Raw genomic sequence first — 8,511 nt, forward strand, 5'->3', positions numbered from 1 at the left:
ATACCCTAGCTGGGATGTTCTACAAGGAATATGCCTCCTGAATAAAGCTTCTCCCAAGTGGGTTTGTCCTCTACTCCCATTGCCTGTTGCACTGCTGCTTGGATTCCACCTGGCGATCTGTTCACAGTCTGCCCTGGCCTGTGTTCCCCTGTCTGGTACAGGTACCCCCGCCACACTCTCTCCCCCGAGCTTTCTCTCGCCTCCAGCACAAACGCACTGTTAGCCCCAAGACGTTACATATATATTTTTGTGCTTTATGCTATTTGCCTCATGGCTCCTGTGTGCTTTGTTGACTATGAACTTGCTTGTTTATCCAACCGTGGAACAGAATATGTTTGTTCCCACACTCGGGACTCTGACTCTCTATTGGTAACACAGACTCTTGGCCTCCCATCCCATTCTAATCACCTCTCGCCAGCTTTTTATATTCATGTTACCTGATGAAATTGCTGTAAAATAGGATCTTGTTGCCATCTGATGCACATTCAGATGTCATAAATCAGCACTGCAGAGCTCTCCCTGTCCTCTGCCGTGCCCTGATTGTATTACTGCTGAGGATATCTGGAAATGTACATGTACACCCTGGCCCATCTATTGTTGCTAGACCCAATTCTGACTTGTGCTCTGATATCTGTTTTGGTGATTTCTGCCTTAGTAAAAGCTTGGGTTTTCAGCACGTTAACACTAGAAGCTTATTACCTAAAATGTATCAATTGAAAGTGTGGGTTCACAGCTCCAATCCAGATGTGTTGGTCATTACTGAGACGTGGTTAAGAAAAACACTGATGTTAACCTTTCTGGTTAAAATCTTTTTTGGCTAGACAGATCTTCCAAAGCTGGTGGAGTGGCAATCTTTACCAAGGAACACCTTCAGTGCTCGTTTGTCTCCACCATGTCTGTCCCCAAACAATTTGATTTGCTGGTTTTAAGCATTAAACGTTCAAATAGCAATTTTTTTGACTGTTGCTGGGTGTTATTGTCCAAAATCAGCACCAGCCTGTACCCTACCTGCCCTAAGCTCTCTCCTGGCCCCTTACACTAAGTCTGAATTTGTCCTGCTAGGTGACCTAAACTGGGACATGCTTAAAACCTCTAACGCCTCACAAACCCGGATCCGGGAGCACCCCCATCAAAAAAGCTGACTAGCATAGCCTAGCCTAAAGCCACAGGGATATCATATAATAAAATGTTCATGAAATCACAAGTCCAAGACACCAAATGAAAGATACACATCTTGTGAATCCAGCCATCATTTCTGATTTTTAAAATGTTTTACAGGCAAGACACAATATGTAAATCTATTAGCTAACCACGTTAGCAAAAGACACCACTTCTTTACTCCACCATTTTTTTACTCCATCAGTAGCTATCACAAATTCGACCAAATAAAGATATAAATAGCCACTAACCAAGAAACAACTTCATCAGATGACAGTCTGATAACATATTTATTGTATAGCATATGTTTTGATAGAAAAATTTGCATATTTCAGGTATAAATCATAGTTTACCATTGCAGCCACTATCAGAACTCTCACCAAAGCGACTAGAATAACTACAGAGACCATCGTGTATTAGCTAATTACTCATCATAAAACATTTCTTAAAAATACACAGCGTACAGCAGATGAAAGACACAGATCTTGTGAATCCAGCCAATATTTCAGATTTTCTAAGTGTTTTACAGCGAAAACACAATATAGCGTTATATTAGCTTACCACAATAGCAAACATCACAACAGCATTGATTCAAGGCAAAAATAGCGATAACGTATAAACCACCAAAATATATTAATTTTTTCACTAACCTTCTCAGAATTCTTCAGATGACAGTCCTATAACATCATATTACACAATGCATATAGAGTTTGTTCGAAAATGTGCATATTTAGCGGCACAAATCGTGCTTATACAATGTGATTAGTGTCCAAAACCTCAAGCAATCTGTCCGGCGCCATCTTGGAGAGGCACCTATTCTAATCGAAAACTATTCATAAACTTGACTAAAAAAATACAGGTTGGACAGCAATTGAAAGACAAATTAGTTCTTAATGCAATCGCTGGTGTCACGTTCCTGACCTGTTTTCTCTTGTTTTGTATGTGTTTATTGGTCAGGGCGTGAGTTTTGGGTGGGCAGTCTATGTTTTCTATTTCTATGTTGGGTTTTTGTGTTCGGCCTGGTATGATTCTCAATCAGAGACAGGTGTGTATCGTTTGTCTCTGATTGAGAGTCATACTAAGGCAGCCAGGGTTTCACTGGTGTTTTGTGGGTGTTTGTTCCTGTGTCAGCGTTTGGGCCACACAGGACTGGTTCGGGTTTGTCACGTTTGTTGTTTTGTATGTTGAAGTGCTTTGTTGTTTTGTCATTAAATAATGAACACTTATCCCTCCGCATCTTGGTCCGATCCATGCTCCTCCTCGTCCGAGGAGGAGAACGACATTGACAGCCGTTACAGAAACACCCACCAAACCAGGACCAAGCGGATTGGAAAAGGACGGCAAGAACAAAAGCAATGGAGAGAAGAGGAATGGACATGGGAGCAAATATTCAACGGAGAAGGACCCTGGGCTAAGGTGGGAGAGAATTGCCGCTCTCGGGAGGAGAAGGAGGCAGCCACAGCCCAGGAGCGCTGGTATGAGGAGGCAGCACGTAAGAGAGGCTGGAAGCCCGAGAGGCTCACCCAAAAATTTCTTGGGGGGGGGCTAAAGGGGAGTGTGGCGAAGCCGGGTTGGTTACCTGAGCCAACTCCCCGGGCTTACCGTGGAGTGAGAGGGCGTCGTACTGGTCAGACACCGTGTTATGCGGTAAAGCGCACGGTGTCCCCAGTACGCGTGCTTAGCCCAGTGCGGGCTATTCCACCTTGCCGCACTGGGAGGGCTAGGTTGGGCATCAAGCCGGATGTCATGAAGCCGGCCCAACGTATCTGGCCTCCAGTACGTCTCCTCGGGCCGGCGTACATGGCACCAGCCTTACAGGTGGTGTCCCCGGTTCGCCTGCATAGCCCAGTGCGGGTTATTCCACCTCGCCGCACTGGCAGGGCTACGGGGACCATTCAACCTGGTAAGGTTGGGGAGGCTTGGTGCTCAAGAGCGCGTGTCCTCCTTCACGGTCCGGTATATCCGGCGCCACCTTCCCACCCCAGCTCAGTACCACCAGTGCCTACTCCACGCACCAGGCTTCCAGTGCGTTTCCAGAGCCCTGTTCCTCCTCCACGCACTCTCCCTGTGGTGCGTGTCTCCAGCCCAGTGCCTCCAGTTCCGGCACCACGCACCAGGCCTACTGTGCGCCTCAGCAGGTCAGAGTCGGCCGTCTGCCCAACGCCGCCTGCGCTGCTTGCCTGCTCAGCGCTGCCCGAACTGTCTGCCTGCCCAGCGTGGTCTGAACTGTCTGCCTGCCCAGCGCTGCCCGTCTGTCCCGAGCCTTCAGAGCCGTCCAGCCAGGACCAGCCAGAGCCGTCCAGCCAGGACCAGCCAGAGCCGTCCAGCCAGGACCAGCCAGAGCCGTCCAGCCAGGACCAGCCAGAGCCGTCCAGCCAGGACCAGCCAGAGCCGTCCAGCCAGGAGCTGCCAGCCAGTCAGGAGCTGCCGGAGCCAGCCAGCCAGGATCCGCCAGAGCCTTCCGCCAGCCAGGATCCGCCAGAGCCTTCCGCCAGCCAGGATCCGCCAGAGCCTTCCGCCAGCCAGGATCCGCCAGAGCCAGCCGCCAGCCAGGATCCGCCAGAGCCAGCCGCCAGCCAGGATCCGCCAGAGCCAGCCGCCAGCCAGGATCCGCCAGAGCCAGCCGCCAGCCAGGATCCGCCAGAGCCAGCCGCCAGCCAGGATCCGCCAGAGCCAGCCAGCCAGGACCTGCCAGAGCCGTCCAGCCAGGACCTGTCAGAGTCCCTCAGCCAGGACCTGCCAGAGTCCCTCAGCCAGGACCTGCCAGAGTCCCTCAGCCAGGACCTGCCAGTCCCTCAGCCAGGACCTGCCAGAGTCCCTCAGCCAGGACCTGCCAGAGTCCCTCAGCCAGGACCTGCCAGAGTCCCTCAGCCAGGACCTGCCAGAGTCCCTCAGCCCGGAGCTGCCGTCCCTCAGCCCGGAGCTGCTGCCCCTTATCCCGGAGCTGCTGCCCCTTATCCCGGTGCTGCCCCTTATCCCGATGCTGCCCCTTCATTTAGGTGGGTTTAGTTGGAGGGTGGTCATTGGGAGGGGGATACGGAAGCGGGGAGTGACTATGGTGGGGTGGGGACCTCGCCCAGAGCCTGAGCCACCACCGTGGTCAGATGCCCACCCAGACCCTCCCCTAGACTTTGTGCTGGTGCGCCCGGAGTTCGCACCTTAAGGGGGGGGTTATGTCACGTTCCTGACCTGTTTTCTCTTGTTTTGTATGTGTTTATTGGTCAGGGCGTGAGTTTTGGGTGGGCAGTCTATGTTTTCTATTTCTATGTTGGGTTTTTGTGTTCGGCCTGGTATGATTCTCAATCAGAGACAGGTGTGTATCGTTTGTCTCTGATTGAGAGTCATACTAAGGCAGCCAGGGTTTCACTGGTGTTTTGTGGGTGTTTGTTCCTGTGTCAGCGTTTGGGCCACACAGGACTGTTTCGGGTTTGTCACGTTTGTTGTTTTGTATGTTGAAGTGCTTTGTTGTTTTGTCATTAAATAATGAACACTTATCCCTCCGCATCTTGGTCCGATCCATGCTCCTCCTCGTCCGAGGAGGAGAACGACATTGACAGCCGTTACAGCTGGGTTACATTTTTAAAATTAACATTACTTCAAGCATACAGCGTGCGCTAAAGCGAGACGCACCGAAATTCATGGCGGAATTATTATTTGACATTTGTCAACAGAACAACGAATTATCAGCATAAATAGTTCTTACTTTTTGATGAACTCTCATCAGAATCTTGGGAAAGGTGTCCTTTGTCCAAAAGAATCGTTGCTAGGTTGGAGAACGTCCTCTTCAACGTTGCAATTAGCAGTAAACATTAGCATTTGAGCCAGAGATACCCAACTTCCTACAACGCCACGAAAATAAATACCCGAAAATCGCAATATACTGACATAAACTGATATAATTCGGTTCAAAATAACAAGATTATGATGTCTTTAAAGCCTATATCGAATAAAAACACAGCCGGAAATGTCTAAGATCTATAACCGATGGTTCTAGTACAATGTGCCAAGGTCCTCAGTGCGTCAGAGCGAAGAGGGAAAAGACCAGACATGTCTTTGCCAAGTGATTTATAACCTTTGAGATCTACGTAGAGACTCCATTTCAAGTCTCCCTATTCGCTAACAACCAGGGGAAGGCATATGCAGTGCATCTCAACCAATAGAAGACAGGCAGAGTTATACACAGGTCTCAGAGCAGCTTGGAAAATTTGGCATTCTCACATACACATAGGAAAATTGCTCTAAGTCCAGTTCTGTTTCACTCACAGATATAATTCAAACGGTTTTAGAAACTAGAGAGTGTTTTCTATCCAATAGTAATAATAATATGCATATTGTACGAGCAAGAATTGAGTACGAGGCAGTTTAATTTGGGAACGTCATTATTACAAAGTGCTAACAGCACCCCCTATTGACAAGAAGTTAAACCACCTGTCCTAAAGCAATGGGACTACCTAAATCTTTCTCAGATTATTACCAATCCCACAAGGTATGACTCCAAACACCCAGAAAAGGCTACTCTCCTTGATGTTATCCTCACAAATAATCCTGATAGGTATAAGTCTGGTGTATTCTGTAATGACCTTAGTGATCACTGTTTTACATCCTGTGTTTGTAATAGATGCTCAGTGAAACGACCTGTCCTGATTTGTCATAGACGCTTGCTAAAAACTTTCATGAGCAAGCCTTGCTTCATGACCTGGCCTCTGTAAATTGGTATAGAATCAGCTTGATCCCCTCTGTCAAACACGCCCCCATAAAGAAAATGAGAATTATAAGCAGGTTCAGCCCCTGGTTCGAACTGTGATCTGGCAGAGTTACTCCACCTCAAGAATTACATTTGGCGAAAGGCTTGGCACAAGCATACTCAGGCTGACTGGTTTTCGTTCATGCAAATGAGAAATAAGTGCACTCAGGCTATCCAGAAGGCCAAAGTTAGCTACTTTAATTTAAGGAACAGTTCTCTTTCTGTGGGTCTAACCCCAAGAAAATGGTTAAAACCTGGAGAATAAACCCTCCTCCTCACAGCTGCCCATGTCCCTTAATGTTGATGTGGTTGTTACTGACAAGGAGGACATGGCTGAGCTCTTTAATCACCACTTCATTAAATCAGGATGCCTATTTTACTCAGCCATGTCTCCTTGCCTGTCCAACATTTCCTCATTTCCTACGCCTTCTAATGCGACCAGCCCCGATGCTCCTCCCTCTTTTTCCCCTGCCCTGCTACAAAGTTTCTCCCTGCAGGCAGTCACTGAGGTGCTAAAGGAGCTCCTTAAACTTGACCCCCAAAAAACATCTGGGTCAGATGGTTTAGATCCTTTCTTCTTTAGGGTTGTGGCCCCTATCATCACCAAGCCTGTCTCTGACCTTTTTAACCTGTCTCTCCTCTCTGGGGAGGTTCCCATTGCTTGGAAGGCAGCCACGGTGCGTCCTTTATTAAAAGGGGGAGATCAAGCTGATCCTAACTGTTATACGCCAATTTCTATTTTGCCCTGTTTATCAAAAGTGTTGGAAAAACTTGTCAATAATCAACTGACTGGCTTTCTTGACGTCTATAGTACTCTCTCTGTTATGTAATCTGGTTTCCGCTCAGTTTATGGATGTGTCACTGCAACCTTAAAGTCCTAAAGGATGTCACCATTGCCCTTGATTCTAAGCAATGTTGTGCTCCTATTTTTATTGACTTGGCCAAAGCTTTTGATACAGTAGACCAGTGGTTCCCAAACTTTTTATAGTCTCGTACCCCTTCAAACATTCAACCTCCAGCTGCATACCCCCTCTAGCACCAGGGTCAGCGCACTCTCAAATGTTGTTTTTTGCCATCATTGTCAGCCTGCCACACACACACACTATACGATACATTAATTAAACATAAGAATGAGTGTGAGTTTTTGTCACAACCCGGCTCATGGGAAGTGACAAAGAGCACTTATAGGACCAGGGCACAAATAGTAATATAATAATAATCAATACTTTTGCTCTTTATTTAACCATCTTACATATAAAACCTTATTTCTTCATCGAAAATTGTGAATAACTCACCACAGGTTAATGAGAAGGGTGTGCTTGAAGGATGCACATAACTCTGCAATGTTTGGTTGTATTGGAGAGAGTCTCAGTCTTAAATCATTTTCCACACACAGTCTGTGCCTGTATTTAGTTTTCATGCTAGTGAGGGCTGAGAATCCACTCTCACATAGGTATGTGGTTGCAAAGGGCATCAGTGTCTTAACAGCGCGATTTGCCAAGGCAGGATACTCTGAGCGCAGCCCAATCCAGAAATCTGGCAGTGGCTTCAGTTTAAATAAAATTTTCACAGAACCGCTTGTTGCAATTTTGATGAGGCTCTCTTGTTCAGATATCGGTAAGTGGACTGGAGGCAGGGCATGAAAGGGATAACGAATCCAGTTGTTTGTGTCATCTGTTTCGGGAAAGTACCTGCGTAATTGCGCACCCAACTCACTCAGGTGCTTCGCTATATCACATTTGACATTGTCCGTAAGCTTGAGTTCATTTGCACACAAAAACAATCATACAATGATGGAAAGACCTGTGTGTTGTCCTTGTTAATGCAGACAGAGAAGAGCTCCAACTTCTTAATCATAGCCTTAATTTTGTCCAGCACATTGAATATACTGTAGTTGCCTGCCTGCTGGAGGTCATTTTGCAGGGCTCTGGCAGTGCTCCTCCTTGCACAAAGGCGGAGGTAGCGGTCCTGCTGCTGGGTTGTTGCCCTCCTACGGCCTCCTCCACGTCTCCTGATGTACTGGCCTGTCTCCTGGTAGCGCCTCCATGCTCTGGACACTACGCTGACAGACACAGCAAACCTTCTTGACACAGCTCGCATTGATGTGCCATCCTGGATGAGCTGCACTACCTGAGCCACTTGTGTGGGTTGTAGACTCCGTCTCATGCTACCACTAGAGTGAAAGCACCACCAGCATTCAAAAGTGACCAAAACATCAGCCAGGAAGCATAGGAACTGAGAAGTGGTCTGTGGTCACCACCTGCAGAACCACTCCTTTATTGGGGGTGTCTTGCTAATTGCCTATAATTTCCACCTTTTGTCTATTCCATTTGCACAACAGCATGTGAAATTTATTGTCAATCAGTGTTGCTTCCTAAGTGGACAGTTTGATTTCACAGAAGTGTGATTGACTTGGAGTTACATTGTGTTGTTTAAGTGTTCCCTTTATTTTTTTGAGCAGTGTATTTAGATCTTTGGCATCTTCAATGGCTTGTGAAAGTATTCACCCCTCTTGGCATTTTTCCTATTTTGTTGCCTTTCAACCTGGAATTAAAATAGATTTTTGGGAGGTTTGTATCATTTGATTTACACAACATGCCTACCACGTT

This window comes from Salvelinus namaycush, chromosome 5 (assembly GCF_016432855.1).
Source record: "Salvelinus namaycush isolate Seneca chromosome 5, SaNama_1.0, whole genome shotgun sequence".
NCBI classification, from domain to species: domain Eukaryota; kingdom Metazoa; phylum Chordata; class Actinopteri; order Salmoniformes; family Salmonidae; genus Salvelinus; species Salvelinus namaycush.